This window comes from Spermophilus citellus (genome assembly GCF_964194105.1).
Source record: "Spermophilus citellus genome assembly, chromosome: 9".
Taxonomy (NCBI): Eukaryota; Metazoa; Chordata; class Mammalia; order Rodentia; family Sciuridae; genus Spermophilus; species Spermophilus citellus.
In genome coordinates this window covers 82,282,897-82,300,188 of record NC_138191.1, presented here as the reverse complement: position 1 = coordinate 82,300,188, position 17,292 = coordinate 82,282,897, and positions in this window count along the sequence as shown.

The window sequence follows — 17,292 nt, the reverse complement described above, 5'->3', positions numbered from 1 at the left end:
TTCTTCTATCAGACGGAGAGTCTCTGATTTGATATCAAGCTCCTTGATCCACTTTGAGTTGACTTTTGTGCATGGCGAGAGGAGGGGATTCAGTTTCATTTTGTTGCATATGGATTTCCAGTTTTCCCAACACCATTTGTTGAAGATGCTATCGTTTCTCCATTGCATGCTTTTAGCTCCTTTATCAAATATAAGATAGTTGTAGCTTTGTGGATTAGTCTCTGTGTCCTCTATTCTGTACCATTGGTCCACCCGCCTGTTCTGGTACCAGTACCATGCTGTTTTTGTCACTATTGCTCTGTAATATAGTTTGAAATCTGGTATCACTATACCACCTGATTCACACTTCCTGCTTAGAATTGTTTTTGCTATTCTGGGTCTTTTATTTTTCCATATGAATTTCATGATTGCTTTATATATTTCTACAAGAAATGCCATTGGGATTTCGATTGGCATTGCATTAAACCTATAGAGAACTTTTGGTAATATCGCCATTTTGATGATGTTAGTTCTGCCTATCCATGAACAACGTATATTTTTCCATCTTCTAAGATCCTCTTCTATTTCTCTCTTTAGGGTTCTGTAGTTTTCATTGTATAGGTCTTTCACCTCTTTTGTTAGGTTGATTCCCAAGTATTTTATTTTTTTTGAGGATATTGTGAATGGAGTGTTTTTCCTCATTTCCATTTCAGAAGTTTTGTCGCTGATATACAGAAATGCCTTTGATTTATGTGTGTTGATTTTATATCCTGCCACTTTGCTGAATTCATTTATTAGTTCTAGTAGATTTTTGTAGACCCTTTTAGGTATAGAATCATGTCATCCGCAAATAGTGATAATTTAAGTTCTTCTTTTCCTATTTTTATGCCTTTAATTTCTTTCGTCTGTCTAATTGCTCTGGCCAGTTTTTCGAGAACTATATTGAATAGAAGTGGTGATAGGGGGCATCCCTGTCTTGTTCCAGATTTTAGAGGGAATGCCTTCAATTTTTCTCCATTCAGAATGATGCTAGCCTGAGGCTTAGCATAGATAGCTTTTACAATGTCAAGGTAAGTTCCTGTTATCCCTAGTTTTTCTAATGTTTTGAACATAAAGGGATGCTGTACTTTGTCGAATGGTTTCTCTGCATCTATCGAGATGATCATATGTTTCTTATCTTTAAGTCTATTGATGTGGTGAATAACATTTATTGATTTCCGTATGTTGAACCATCCTTGCATCCCAGGGATGAATCCTACTTGATCATGGTGCACAATTTTTTTGATGTGCCTTTGTATCCGATTCACCAGAATTTCATTGAGGATTTTTGCATCTAGGTTCATCAGAGATATTGGTCTGTAGTTTTCTTTCTTTGAGGTGTCTTTGCCTGGTTTCGGAATCAGGGTGATGTTGGCCTCATAGAATGAATTTGGCAGAGCTCCCTCTTTTTCTATTTCCTGAAATAACTTGAAAAGTATTGGTATTAATTCTTCTTTAAAGGTTTTGTAAAACTCCGCTGTATACCCATCCGGTCCTGGGCTTTTCTTGGTTGGAAGTCTTTTGATTGCTTCTTCTATTTCATCCATTGATATTGGTCTGTTCAAATTGTGTGTATCCTCCTGACTCAGTCTGGGCAAATCATATGACTTAAGGAATTTATCGATGTCTTCACTATCTTCTATTTTATTGGAATATAGGTTTTCAAAATAATTTCTAATTGTCTTCTGTATTTCTGAAGCGTCTGTTGTAATATTGCCTTTTTCATCCCATATGTTAGTAATTTGAGTTCTCTCTCTTCTTCTCTTCGTTAGTATGGCTAGGGGTCTGTCGATCTTATTTATTTTTTCAAAGAACCAACTTTTTGTTTTGTTAATTTTAAAAGGTGATGTTATGCCATTTTTTTAAAATACATGATTTAGAATTGGACCATCTTAGATTCACCTTGTAACTTTTTCTTCATTCATTTTATCTTAACTTTTTTATATCTAAAAGGGAATAAATAATTTCTACCTACCAACAACAATGCTTTTGTTAGAAATTGAGCAATAGGTAATGTGTCTATTGCATTATAGTAAGTATTCACTTAATATCAGATCTCCCTTTTCAGTTTTGTGCTGGATCTTTTATAAGGTTCATGACATGCTAGATTCTGGGAAAGAATCTTGACTGTAGTATTATTTAATGTTTTCAAGCCATGTGGCATGATGTTAAGCTTATAAAATATGGTCAACATAATTACTTGTATCTTTTTTGGTGTATGCACTAAAAGCTCAAGTGAGTGTGTACCCATATCAGAAGTAATTGAGAACTCCTTTAGTAATGGTATTATATGACCTCAGGAGATAAATTTTCATTACTTCTCCAATAATCTTGTAGATAAATTTGATGCTGTGTATAAACCAAATTTTCTTCTCCCATCTAAGCTGCCATTTCTACTGAATGTCAGAAGATTACTTATGTTCAGCTTACATTTTTTTATGAACTGTATTTCCATTCAATTTCTGCTCACCTGAAATGGAAATATGAAGTACTTATTTGAGAGCAGGACTCTTTCTGTCTTGTTATAAATGAAACATTTCTGAAAATTAATATAGTTCCTTAACAGTAGTAATTTGAATGTTGCAGGAATGTTACACAAAGGAATAGGAGACATACGTCGTTTTGTTATTATCATGATTATTTGTAAAGCAAATTTCAGAAAATTGCTTTTTTCTTCCCTTTGGTACTTCTTTATTTTAAATATTCATCTGTAAAATAATTTGTCAGGAGGTTAGTTTAAAACAAGATCTGACCGGTTTTCTGAGATGACTCTTTTAAACTTTTACAGATTAGCTCTTTCATGTCAGGAAGGGGAACAGAGACAACTGTTGGAAAAGAGAAATGAGGCAAGTTTGGGGCACTAGGGAAAGTGTTTGGAAAACTTGCTTTAGCTACTTTTGCAGGGCTGCGTTTATTTATAAAAAATGAGGAGAAGAAGCGCAGAGTATTCTAAGCCAGCAGGAAAAAAAAATATGTAATGTTGGTGAGCATGTGGGCAGAGAGAACATGATTCCGAAGAAACGGACTATATACAAAACTCTGAACAATAGAAATAAGAATATCAGAAGAATTTGAAAGTAAGAAAATGCAGAATCAAGTTAGACAGCAGAGAGATGTAGAAATAGATAATATCGCATTGAAAAAAAGAGGCTTTGAAAAGGAAAGAAAATGAAGGAAGAAAGATGGATTTAATAAAAAATATGGGCATCAAATTAGACATTTTCATGGAAACATTTTCAAATAACACTTACAGTCAAAATCCAGAAAGAATTCATTTAGTTTAAGAAAACTAGCTGGGTACTTTAGTATCTAGCCGAACTCTAATTTTATATATAACTTTATGTTTGAGGTATTTATTTTTTTAAATATAAATCTTTCATCAGGTGTCCATCAATTAAACACACAAGTTTTCTCTATTGTTAATTCATAAATGAATAAAATTGGAAATGATTTGGGTTTCTAATTAGCTGCTATTTTGGAAGCTGGAATAGAATACTTTGGTTATACTGTTACCCCAGATTTTCTGAGAAGCCATTTAAAATGTCAATGTTTAGGAAAATAAAATATGATTATTGGAACTTCTGCCTCCAGCCATAACTGGATGCTATAGAATAAGTGGACTAAAATTGTAATTCCACTGGAAACAACTAAAAAACTAGACAAAACATATGAGGCAGCTAATTTTAGGGATTAAAAGCATGCATTGCAGGACCAGATTTTTGAGTAAAAACATGGAATGATAAACCCTGGTTTAACCCAGCTCTTTCTCTTTTTCTTGGTCATTATAATAGAAGGTAGACAACCCCACGCCCCCACTCCCAGGCTGACAAAACACTTCTAATTTGAATGGCAGAGGAACAGACAAAAAGCATGTATAGAAGAAGTTGCCAAAGCTCAGCAGAATATACCATGCAATTTATTGCTAAAGACACTCCTGCACATCACAAAACAAGATCTCTAATGCATCACAGAAAGCAAGTTCTATTGGTATTAGAGTAGATTGAGGCACCAGAAGTCTTGTGTTGGGAGATATTTGGGTTCTACCTAGCAGGGCAAAAACGAGAAACCACACTAAGTGGAACATTTCCAACATTCCTTTTGTAAGAAGGAGTAAGACCAGACATTAGATAACTGCCTCATCCCGCAGCTATTTAAAAAAGAAAAAAAAACTGAAATAGGTTTTTTCCTAATAAACAAGAAACCCAAGCTTTATGAGATTTATGAAAAGATTTGCCAGCAAGTCAATTATTTGCCAGAACAAAATTTACTATCAATTAAAAAGAAATATCATAATATAAACTAATAGCATATCCACCAAGTCATCCCAGAAAGTTTTTTATGTAGCTAAATGAAAGCATTTTAAAATAAACAAAAGTTGATGGACTACATTTCCAGTGACTAACACTACAAGAAATGCCAATTTGCTTCTAGCTAAAAGGAAATGATAGTCAATGAAAACTTTCATCTTTGAGCATTATGTTCATTTTCTAGGGTTGCTACAATAAAGTATCACAAACTGGGTTGCTTAAAAAACAGAAATTTATTGTATCATAGCTCTGGAAGCTAGAAATCTGTTATGGTTTAGATATGAGGTGTCCTGCCTAAACTTGTGTGCCATTATATAATCAGTAAATTAATCCACTTGATGAATTAATAATTTGAATGGGTTACTAGGAGGTAAATGTTGGTAAGTGGGGCATGGATAGAAGAACTGGGTAACTGGGGGCATATTTGGGAATTATGTATTTCATTCTTGGCTTCTTCTGCTCCGTCTCTGCTTCCTGGCTACTGTAATTTGTGAAACATTTCCCTACTATTTCCTTCCCTCATGATGTTCTATCTCACCTCAAACCCAGATCAATAGAGTTAACCAACCATGGACTGAACCTCTGAAACCATGATTTCCAAATAAAACTCCTCCTCTTAATTGTTCTTGCCAGGTATTTTGGTCATAGTAATGAAAAACTGGTCAACACAGAAATTGATACAAAGAGTGGGATCGTTGCTGTGACTAACCTGACAGTGTGGTTCAGAAACCTTCAGAAATTGTTTGTTGAAGAACTTTGAAAAATTGAGGATGCAAGATGGAGAAGTCTTAGAATGTTATTAACAGTGGTTCTGGTGGGAGCTCAGAAGACCAGAATGCCAATAAGACTGAGGACAGAAAGAATTGTACTCATGATGTTTCAGAGTAAAATGGGGATTCTATTGGAAATCAGACTAGAAGTCATCTGTTTCATTTTGGAAAATAATGTGTTTATGTTTTGTCCATGATCTGAGACTTTCTGTGAGGCTGAATTTAAAGGTAATGAAATAATTAATCTGGCAGAGGAAATTTCAAGGTAGCACAACATTTATGCAGTAGCATGGATTTTTACTGGCAGCTTTTAGCCAGGTTTGCTGTGAGAATTTGGAGAAAAGAGCAGAGCAGAAGGATTTTAAAAAAAATTCACTGTGACCAGAAAAAAATCAAGTGAAATTGGGACCAAGGAACGTGTGCATATTGACACATTAACACACCAGAGAGAAGTTAAGCACTTTGCCCAGAGATGATAGGAAAGATGCCTTGAGGCCCTCTCAGGGCATCAGCAAGACCATACCCACTTGTAGACTCAAGGGTATAGAAGTTAAGCATTTTAAAGAGACATTGGGGCACCCCACTTGCACAGGTTTCCTAGAAAAACGATTTCCTCAGGATTTCTTTCACTGTCTTTAGCCACTCAGACACTCAAAGGTCACTTCAACCAGGATCCAATGGGTTCTGTCTACTGTTTGCATTGGTAGAAGACCTGGGCATTTTGCACAAGGTGCTGATTTTGCAGCAGTACAGGATGCTGGAGTTAGTGGGGCCACAGGGGCCTCTAGCAAGATTTCAAAGAAAGGCCAGTCAACATGAAGCATGGTCAGAATCCGTATGGGAAGCCTCTGAAAGTGTAATACATGACTTTGTGAAGGTAAACCCAAAAGTGAAATGTAAACCGCATGATTAAGAGATGCTAGTAACTTGAACTACCTGCTGAGGAAAGCTGTTGACTATGGACAGAGACAGCCTAAGAGACAGGTCATATGGACGCTGAAAGAAAGACCATGGGGGTAGGGATGCCCAATCCCTTTGGAGATCACAATGTGCAGATGTAGAGCTACAGGAATTGTTTGCATGTCTATCTTTTATTCTTATCTTGGTCCCATCCCTTTTTTCTATGTTCCTATTCCTCCACTTTGGAATAGAAGTGCTTACTGTGTACCATTGTATGTTGATGTGTGTAGATTGCTCATGATTGTTTCAGGTACTTGCAAACAAGTTTGCCTTGTATCTCAGATATGACTTTGGACTTAAAATTTTTGGAAATGCTGGGATTGTTAAGATTATGGGGCTCTTAGAGATGGACTAAATGCATTTTGTGGTGTGAGATGAACATGAGCTTTTGGGGGCCAGGGTGGTATATTATGGATTGAATACGAGGTATCCCCCAGAGGCTCTTGTGTTCTTTCAGGTGGTGAAATAATCAGATTATGAAAGCTGTAACCTAATCAGTTCATCCTAGTTTGAACATATTAACTAAGTGGTAACTTTAGTGGTGGGGAATAGCTATAAGGGGTCTCTGGGGATATGCCCTTGAAAGGTTCATCTTCCTTGTGGTCCCTTCCCCTGCCTCTTTCTCTGTATCCTGGGTGCCATGAGCTGAATAGCTTTTCTCCACCATGACTTTTAACCATGATGTTCTGCCTCATCTTATATCTATAGCAATGAGTCCATTGGTAGGGATTTAGTCTGCATGGAGTGAACCTATGAAACTGTAAAACCAAAATAAACATTTCCTCTCCATGCTGTTCTTATCAGATATTTTGGTCACATAAACACAAAATTAACTAGCACCCAATCAAAAACCAGCTATTCTGAAGGTTAGTTCCTCCTGATTCTAGTACCATTCTCAGAATAAAACTGATATATGATAATAAAAATGAGAGTAACAGTTGCCTGTAGTTGGAAGGGAACAAGATGTGGTGTTCTGTGAGGCAGATATTAGAAGAAGGTAGCACAGGAATTTTTTGAGATAATGACAAAATTCTATATTTTATTGTGTTGCTTGCTTACCAGTTTTATAAAAATGCATTGAACTGTACACCTATGATTTTTTTTATCTAATTTAATTCAAAATAATGACCTATCTCAAAACTATTGCTAATGTTCAAGTGCTCATTTTTCAACTATGTATATAATGCCTTGATCTTGTCTAAAAAATATTCAACTTTCTCCAACCTCCTCCTCTCTGTTCATAAAAACCATCCCTGATACTTGGTTTATACATTTCTGACAATTCTCCCACTCAGTAGGACTTTAAAATGAGATTTCCTTGTCTAAATCTACCTCTTTCAGGCAGGTGGGGTCAAATTCAGCTCCCTTGTAGAATTATTTTTACCCCTTATCAATATGTTAGTGTAGAAGAGAGGTAGGTATAATTTTCCTGTAAAGAGTCAAATTGTAATAGTTTAGGTTTTTCAGGACATACTGTCTCTGTTGAAAGTACTCAATTCTGCCCCATTGCACAAAAAAGTATCCATAGACAATATATATAAACAAATGAGTATGGCTGTGTTCCAAAACTGTTTTATTTATAAAGCCAAGGAGTAGGCTAGATTTGGCTAGTAGGCCAAAGTTTACCAACCTTTGATTTATACTTTCATTGGGGTTAACAGTGTTGAAAATTGTTCTTGACCTGTACCGACTCCAATCAACCCAAGCTGCAACTATTGCCTGTTAAGATTTATTCTCCAAATAACAACCAAAGTCATGGTCAAAAATGTAAATCAGATCAAGTTATTCTGTGGTTTGAGATCTTTTAATGGCTTCCTGTTGCTCATAAAGTTAGATCCCACATCTTTATTATGATCTTCCTGTTCTGGTCCTTACCTATACCTGAAGCCCACATCCTATTAGTCTGTTTTCTTTACTAAAATTTGGGCATGCTATCCTTTTGATAGAATTGTACTTTTGATAGAATCAATGTGTTGTATTATTTTACTTACTTATTTTTGTTCAGTTTTTCTGCCCTCTCTACTTTATACACTCCATACAAAACAAAACTTTATTTTATAGTCACTCTGTTTCAAGTAATGCCCGGGCCATGATAAGCACCAATAAACATCTGTGGAGTGCATGTATGCCTGAGTCATGCACATACACGCCATTAGTGGATTAATTTCCACACACACCAGCCTAGTGGACTATTGGGTCTTCCCCATTAATCCCATCTCTGTCCTATTGTGTTTTTTTTTATGTGTGTATGTGTGAGTGTGTGTATTGTGTGTGTGTGTGTGTATGTGTGTATTTATATTCCAACCAGTGTTTTTAGGCTCTCCTTCTATATAATGTACTCTCTGAAGAATTTTTAAACCTCTAAGAAATTGCAATTTCATCCTTCTTTAAATCAGCATTAGAATTATACTGAATTGCAGGAATTTTTGTCTTCCATACATTTTCATTTAAAATAATCCAGGCATCTTGTAAACTGTAAATCTTTGAGTGTGAAAACTATTTTTTATTTATCTTTATATGATTCTCAGTGCTTTTTTTTTCACAAAGAAAGTACTTTCCGTAACTTTGTTGGCTTTGAATGATAAGTAATTAGATTATATATTAATTGGTCGTGGATGCGTAAATAATCCTAGCAGTGTTACAGGAATCCAGCTCATGTTACAGTGAAATAATTTGTTTAGAATTACATTTTCTGTAAGATGTTCTGTATTATCTTAGTTTCTTAATTAATATTTAATTTTTCTCTAAGTTTTGAGTATTTTCTGTAAAAGTTAAATATTAAACAATGTAAAAATTCAATAAAATATAAAGTATAGCATACTGAGTGCATTTACTACACTCCTTCACTTTAGGGATTTCTGTCACTCTTTGGAGGTATTTGTTTTCTAAGAGGACATAGGGGAGAGGCTTCTATTTGCTCTCCAACATCTATTCCTTCTTTCCTTTATAGTAAGTTTTAATTAGGAACAAACCATCCAGAACATTCTATAGTCTCCCTTGAAGCCAGGTATGGAAGTGAGTAAATGTTGATTAATGGCAAACAAGTGAATGGACTTGCTCCATTCCTCTTTGAATGTGAACATGACTGTTACAGTTCTGTAGCTGGCGCAGACCATGAGACAATCTAGGGAATGAAATCCAAGCTTGGTAAAGCAACAAGGTAGTTCAAGTTCACAGCTTGTGACATATGCCATACCAACTTCACATTGACCACACTGCTTCTGATCGTGGCATGAAAATAAACATTAATTTTGTTCCAGTAATTTTTGTTTGTTTGTTTGTTTCTTGCTATTTTTATTGTCAGCTGAATTAGATAATAAGAGGATAATTTAGCAGAGTCAGCCTCTAATTAACAGGATTAAAACTGAGTACTCTGATATTACCTTGTGAGACCTTGGACCACTTAACTTATTGACCTACAATGCAATGAACTCTTTTGTGAAATAAATAATAATCCTTTTTGTAAAACAAAAACCTACTTGACAGAGTTATATGGAAGAGTAAACATCATAATATATACACAAACTACAAACTGTGTAATACACAGCCTGATGCATGAAAGTTCTAGTTTAATGTTAGCAGTTATTGGTTACTCATATCATTGAATATGTTAAAGTAATTTTTATTGTTCTTATTTTAATGTGACTTTCAAGAAAAAAAATCACATAGATTAAATCTAGGAAAAAATTGTCACAAGAGTTGATAATAAGAGTGAAGGCATTTAGATTCTGAGATGTGTTTAAGCCAGCTGTTCCCATTTATCTAGAACACTGTGGCCTCTGGCCTCTAACTAAGATGTAACCAGGGGAATCTGCAGTGCACAACATGATATTCACATCTATAGCCAACATTTTTACACTGAATCATGTGTGCTGGTTTAGAAAGCATAGAAAACATGTTCAGGGCTGGGGATGTGGCTCAAGCGCCTCTCTCTCTCTCTCTCTCTCTCTCTCTTAAAAAAAAAAAAAGAAAACATGTTCAGCTCAGTGCCTGATAATGATATTAGCTGAACCTGAATATACCTCCAGACAAATGAATGTCTCTAAACTAGAGAAAGTTATTAGGAGTTATAAATTAAGCATATAGGGCAGCAGCGGTGGCAGCGGCGGAAGCAGCGGCCCCTCCTCACCCGAACATCAGGGCCCTCCAGACCCAGGCGCCCCGACAATGATCACTAGGCAATGCTGAGCTGACGTGGATCTGGGGCGAACAGTCTGGGCCTCTCAGAACACACACTGAGCCCGGATCGGCTGAATTCAAGCTCCCGTTCGCCTGCTTCCCACAGACAAACAGCTGTGACTCAGCACTAATCCATCTGGCTGAAACAACTGGTCAGCCCTTCTCATCCTACGGAGGAAAATGCCTACCAAGCCTTCATAAGTAGTGGCCACAGGTTTGAAACGGGGCTTGGGAGAGACAGTAAGGACCCACCCGTTGCATTGGTCGCCCTGCAAAGGGAAACGAACTGTCGCCATTTGCAAGAGACACCACCATGGCAGAGAACTGACGTCACCAGACTGCGGCGGAGGAGATAACTTCATTGAAACCTTCGGCTACAGGTGTGTAATCCCATAGCCTTCCCTCTCCACACATCGGGGAAACCTTAAGGGCCCCTCACAGCTCTCCCATGAGTGAGACAGCCAGCCCGAGGGAATCAGAGGTGGCGCGGGACCCGCAGCGCGGAACTACCACTCGCATCAGGGCTGACTGCTAAGGTCTCTTGCACCAGCTACCGGGGGAGTGGCTACCGGAGGGCAAGTAAAGTTCGCTGAGAATTCTCAGCCCCAAGCTCTACAAACTTAGGGTCTGAGGGAATGGCAAACTGGAAGAGTGTGCCCAGTCGTTCATGAAAACAGGGCTCCCGGGAGCAGGAGACCTGGCGTGTAGCCAGTATTGTGATGAGTGGCACCCGTGAGAGGAGCCTGGCTAGAGGAAAGGTGGGAAGTGACTAGACACAAGAGGAGGCCCTAGACACTCAGGATTGGAGACTCGCCCAGTCTGGGAGGAGCTGCTGCACAGTGATTGGTTCCCGCGTATTGACAGGAGAAACTTGACCTGGTGGGCACAGCGCCACCTACTGGAAGAGAAGTTAATCAAACTCTAAGACTGCATTTATTAGTTTTTTTTTTTTTTTTTACTTTTTTTCTTTTCTCTTTTTTTTTTGATTTGGGTTTTTCTTTCATTTTCATTTTTCTTGTTGTTTTTTTAAATTTTTTTTTTACAATTTTTTTTAATTTTTTTCTTCTAATTTTAATTTTAATTTTTTATTATTATTATTTAAAAAAAATTCTTTTTTATTTCCTATTTTTTTCTTCTTTTGTCTTTTCATTTTTCTTATCCCCCCTTCCTTGAATTCTACCTTCTTACCCTCATTCTCTTTAGTGACTTCTTCCCTTCCCTTCTAATACCTTTCCTCCGAAGCATCAAATAAATTTATAGGAGTAAACAGTAACCCAGCAGTCAAACAGAACAAGAAGTAACATGAGCAGCTTCAAAAAGCAAGGAAGAAAAGGAGTACAAACAATGCAGGACAGCCTAAATATTCAGGAGGACCTAGAGTCATCAGAAAAATGGTCATATAAAGAACTCAAGGAACACCTTAGACAGATGGAATGGAACCTTAAAGAGGATACAAGACAGCAAATTCAAGCAGCGAAAGAACACATTGAGAATGAATTACATAAACAGATAAAAGAAGAAGTTAAGCATCTTTATCAGGAGATAGAGATTATAAAAATAATCAAACAATAATTCTAGAAATGAAGGAAACGATAAACCAAATTAAAAACTCAATTGAGAGTATCACTAACAGAGTGGAGCAAGTAGAAGCCAGAACGTCAGAGAATGAAGACAAAATATATCATCGTGAAAAGAGTCTAGCCAACTCAGAAAGGCTGGTAAAAAATCATGAGAAAAACATCCAAGAGTTATGGGATAACATAAAAAAAACAAACTTACGAGTTATTGGGATAGAAGAAGGTACAGAGATTCAAACCAAGGGAATGAATAACCCGCTGAATGAAATAATTACAGAAAACTTTCCAGAAAAAAAAAAAGGAAACAGATATACAAATTGAAGATGCATACAGGACACCGAGCACACAAAATCACAGTAGACCAACGCAAAGACCCATTGCTATGAAGATATCCAATATACAGAACAAAGAGAAAATATTAAAAGCTACAAGAGAAAGGAGACAGATTACATTCAGGGGTAAACCAATAAGGTTAACAACGGATTTTTCATCACAGACACTGAAAGCAAGAAGGTCATGGAACAATGTATTTCAAACACTGAAAGACAATGGATGCCAACCAAGAATTCTGTATCCAGCAAAATTAAGCTTCAGGTATGACAATGAACTAAAAATATTTCATGATAAACAAAAGTTAAAAGAATTTGCAGCCAGAAAACCAGCATTGCAAAGCATTCTGAGCAAAACACTACACAAGGAAGAAAGGAAAAACAGTAACCAAAACCATCAGTGGGAAGTGCCTCAGTAAAGACAGAGGGTGAGGAGAAAGATAATCATGGAGAAACAAACTAATTTTTTTAAAAAAAAGGATAAACAATCAAACATGGATGGAAGTACAAACCATATATCAATAGTAACTCTGAATGTTAATGGCTTAAACTCTCCAATAAAGCGACATAGGCTGGTATTATGGATTAAAAAAACAAATCCAACAATATGCTGCCTCCAGGAGACACATCTGATTGGAAAAGACATACACAGGCTGAAGGTGAAAGGATGGGAAAAAATATACCACACACACAGTCCTCGTAAGCAAGCAGGGGTGGCCATCCCCATATCGAATAAAATCGACTTCAAGACTAAGTTTTCAAAAGGGATAAAGAAGGTCATTATATACTGTTAAAAGGAACCATTCACCAACAAAACATAACAATTATCAATATTTATGCACCAAATAATGGTGCTGCGACATTCATAAAACAAATTCTCCTCAAATTCAAGAATCAAATAGACCACAACACAATAATTATAGGTGACTTCAACACACCTCTCTCACCATTGGACAGATCTTCCAAACAAAAGTTGAATAAAGAAACTATAGAACTCAATATCACAATCAATAAACTAGACTTAACTGACTTATATAGAATATATCAACCATCATCAAATGGATATACTTTTTTCTCAGCAGCACATGGATCCTTCTCAAAAATAGACCATATATTATGCCATAGGGCAACGCTCAGTAAATATAAAGGGGTGGAGATAATACCATGCATTTTATCTGATCATAATGGAATGCAACTGGAAATCAATGATAAAAGAAGGAAGGAAAAATCCTACATCACATGGAAAATGAACAATATGTTACTGAACGATCAATGGGTTACAGAAGACATAAAGGAGGAAATAAAAAAATTCTTAGAGATAAATGAAAATACAGACACAACATATCGGAATCTGGAGGACACAATGAAAGCACTTTTAAGGGGAAAATTCATCGCCTGGGGGTCATTCCTCAAAAAAAGAAAAAACCAACAAATAAATGAGCTCACACTTCATCTCAAAGCCCTAGAAAAGGAAGAGCAAAACAACAGCAAATGTAGCAGAAGGCAAGAAATAATTAAAATCAGAGCTGAAATCAATGAAATTGAAACAAAAGAAACTATTGAAAAAATTAACAAAACTAAAAGTTGGTTCTTCGAAAAAATAAATAAGATCGACAGACCTTTAGCCATGCTAACGAAGAGAAGAAGAGAGAGAACTCAAATTACTAACATACGGGATGAAAAAGGCAATATCACAACAGATGCTACAGAAATACAGAAGACAATTAGAAATTATTTTGAAAACCTATATTCCAATAAAATAGAAGATAGTGAAGACATCGATAAATTTCTTAAGTAATATGATTTGCCCAGACTGAGTCAGGAGGATACGCACAATTTGAACAGACCAATATCAATGGATGAAATTGAAGAAGCCATCAAAAGACTACCAACCAAGAAAAGCCCAGGACCGGATGGGTATACAGCACAGTTTTACAAAACCTTTAAAGAAGAATTAATACCAATACTTTTCAAGTTATTTCAGGAAATAGAAAAAGAAGGAGCTCTTCCAAATTCATTCTATGAGGCCAACATTACCCTGATTCCGAAACCAGACAAAGACACCTCAAAGAAAGAAAACTACAGACCAATATCTCTAATGAACCTAGATGCAAAAATCCTCAATAAAATTCTGGCGAATCGAATACAAAAAAACATCAAAAAAATTGTGCACCATGATCAAGTAGGATTCATCCCTGGGATGCAAGGATGGTTCAACATAGGGAAATCAATAAATGTTATTCACCACATCAATAAACTTAAAGATAAGAACCATATGATCATCTCGATAGATGCAGAGAAAGCATTCGACAAAGTACAGCATCCCTTTATGTTCAAAACATTAGAAAAACTAGGGATAACAGGAACTTACCTTGACATTGTAAAAGCTATCTATGCTAAGCCTCAGGCTAGCATCATTCTGAATGGACAAAAGTTGAAGGCATTCCCTCTAAAATCCGGAACAAGACAGGGATGCCCTCTATCACCACTTCTATTCAATATAGTTCTCGAAAAACTGGCCAGAGCAATTAGACAGACGAAAGAAATTAAAGGCATAAAAATAGGAAAAGAAGAACTTAAATTATCACTATTTGCAGATGACATGATTCTATACCTAGAAGACCCAAAAGGGTCTACAAAGAAACTACTAGAACTAATAAATGAATTCAGCAAAGTGGCAGGATATAAAATCAACACACATAAATCAAAGGCATTTCTGTATATCAGCGACAAAACTTCTGAAATGGAAATGAGGAAAAACACTCCATTCACAATATCCTCAAAAAAAATAAAATACTTGGGAATCAGCCTAACAAAAGAGGTGAAAGATTTATACAATGAAAACTACAGAACCCTAAAGAGAGAAGTAGAAGAAGATCTTAGAAGATGGAAAAATATACCCTGTTCATGGATAGGCAGAACTAACATCATCAAAATGGCGATATTACCAAAAGTTCTCTAGGTTTAATGCAATGCCAATCAAAATCCTAATGGCATTTCTTGTAGAAATAGAGAAAGCAATCGTGAAATTCATATGGAAAAATAAAAGACCCAGAATAGCAAAAACAATTCTAAGCAGGAAGTGTGAATCAGGTGGTATAGCGATACCAGATTTCAAACTATATTACAGAGCAATAGTGACAAAAACAGCATGGTACTGGTACCAAAACAGGCGGGTGGACCAATGGTATAGAATGGAGGACACAGAGACTAATCCACAAAGTTACAACTATCTTATATTTGATAAAGGGGCTAAAGGCATGCAATGGAGGAAGCATAGCATCTTCAACAAATGGTGTTGGGAAAACTGGAAATCCATATGCAACAAAATGAAACTGAATCCCTTTCTCTCGCCATGCACAAAAGTTAACTCAAAATGGATCAAGGAGCTTGATATCAAATCAGAGACTCTGCGTCTGATAGAAGAAAAAGTTGGCTCCGATCTACATATTGTGGGGTCGGCTCAAAATTCCTTAATAGGACACCCATAGCACAAGAGTTAATAACAAGAATCAACAAATGGGACTTAATTAAACGTAAAAGTTTTTTCTCAGCAAGAGAAACAATAAGAGAGGTAAATAGGGAGCCTACATCCTGGGAACAAATTTTTACTCCTCACACTTCAGATAGAGCCCTAATATCCAGAGTATACAAAGAACTCAAAAAATTAGACAATAAGATAACAAATAATCCAATCAACAAATGGGCCCAGGACCTGAATAGACACTTTGCAGAGGAGGACATACAATCAATCAACAAGTACATGAAAAAATGCTCACCATCTCTAGCAGTCAGAGAAATGCAATTCAAAACCACCCTAAGATACCATCTCTCTCCAGTAAGATTGGCAGCCACTATGAAGTCAAACAACAACAAGTGCTGGCGAGGATGTGGAGAAAAGGGTACACTTGTACATTGCTGGTGGGACTGCAAATTGGTGCGGCCAATTTGGAAAGCAGTTTGGAGATTCCTGGGAAAGCTGGGAATGGAACCACCATTTGACCCAGCTATTGCCCTTCTCGGGCTATTCCCTGAAGACCTTAAAAGAGCACACTACAGGGATACTGCCACATCGATGTTCATAGCAGCACAATTCACAATAGCTAGACTGTGGAACCAACCCAGATGCCCTTCAATAGATGAATGGATAAAAAAATGTGGCATCTATACACAATGGAGTACTATGCAGCGATAAAAAATGACAAAATCATAGAATTTGCAGGGAAATGGATGGCACTGGAGCAAATTATGCTTAGTGAAGCTAGCCAATCCCTAAAAAACAAATACCAATTGTCTTCTTTGATATAATGAGAGCAACTATGAACAGAGCAGGGAGGAAGATTAGGAAGAAAAGAGTAACATTAAACAGAGACATGAGATGGGAGGGAAAGTGAGAGAAAAGGGAAATTGCATGGAAATGAAGGGAGACCCTCATTGCTATACAAAATTACATATAAGAGGTTGTGAGGGGAATGGGAAAATAAACAAGGAGAGAAATGAATTACAGTAGATGGGGTAGAGAGAGAAGATGGGAGGGGAGGGGAGGGAGGATAGTAGGGGATAGGAAAGGTAGCAGAATGCAACAATTACTAATAGGGCATTATGTAAAATTGTGGATGTGTAACCGACGTGATTCTGCAATCTGCATTTGGGGTAAAATTGGGGTTTCATAACCCACTTCAATATAATGTATGAAATATGATATGTCAAGAGGTTTGTAATGTTGTGAACAACCAATAAAAAAAATTTCTCACTTAAAAAAAATAAAATAAATTAAGCATACAAAAAATCATCAAATTAAAAATAAAAGTAGTACAAACACTAATTACTAAAAATTTGGATATGTGCATAATAAATGTTGCATCTGCCTTCCCTTTTACAATTAATAAGTCACTTAAATAAACATTATCTCAGACATTTAATACTAAACTGATTTAAAGCAAAATTTCGGAAAGACTTCAATGTGCTAATATACAAAAGATGATATGAAATTAGTTATTTCACATACATTTCCATCCCCACATCATTAACCTCCTACAGGTCCATAACATTATAGAACACAGTTTACAAAATGTTTTACTGAAAAATCATAAAGTCCTTAGGGGTAAGGCCTTTGTTCCAATCAAATCTCTAACTTCAGTTCCAAGACTAT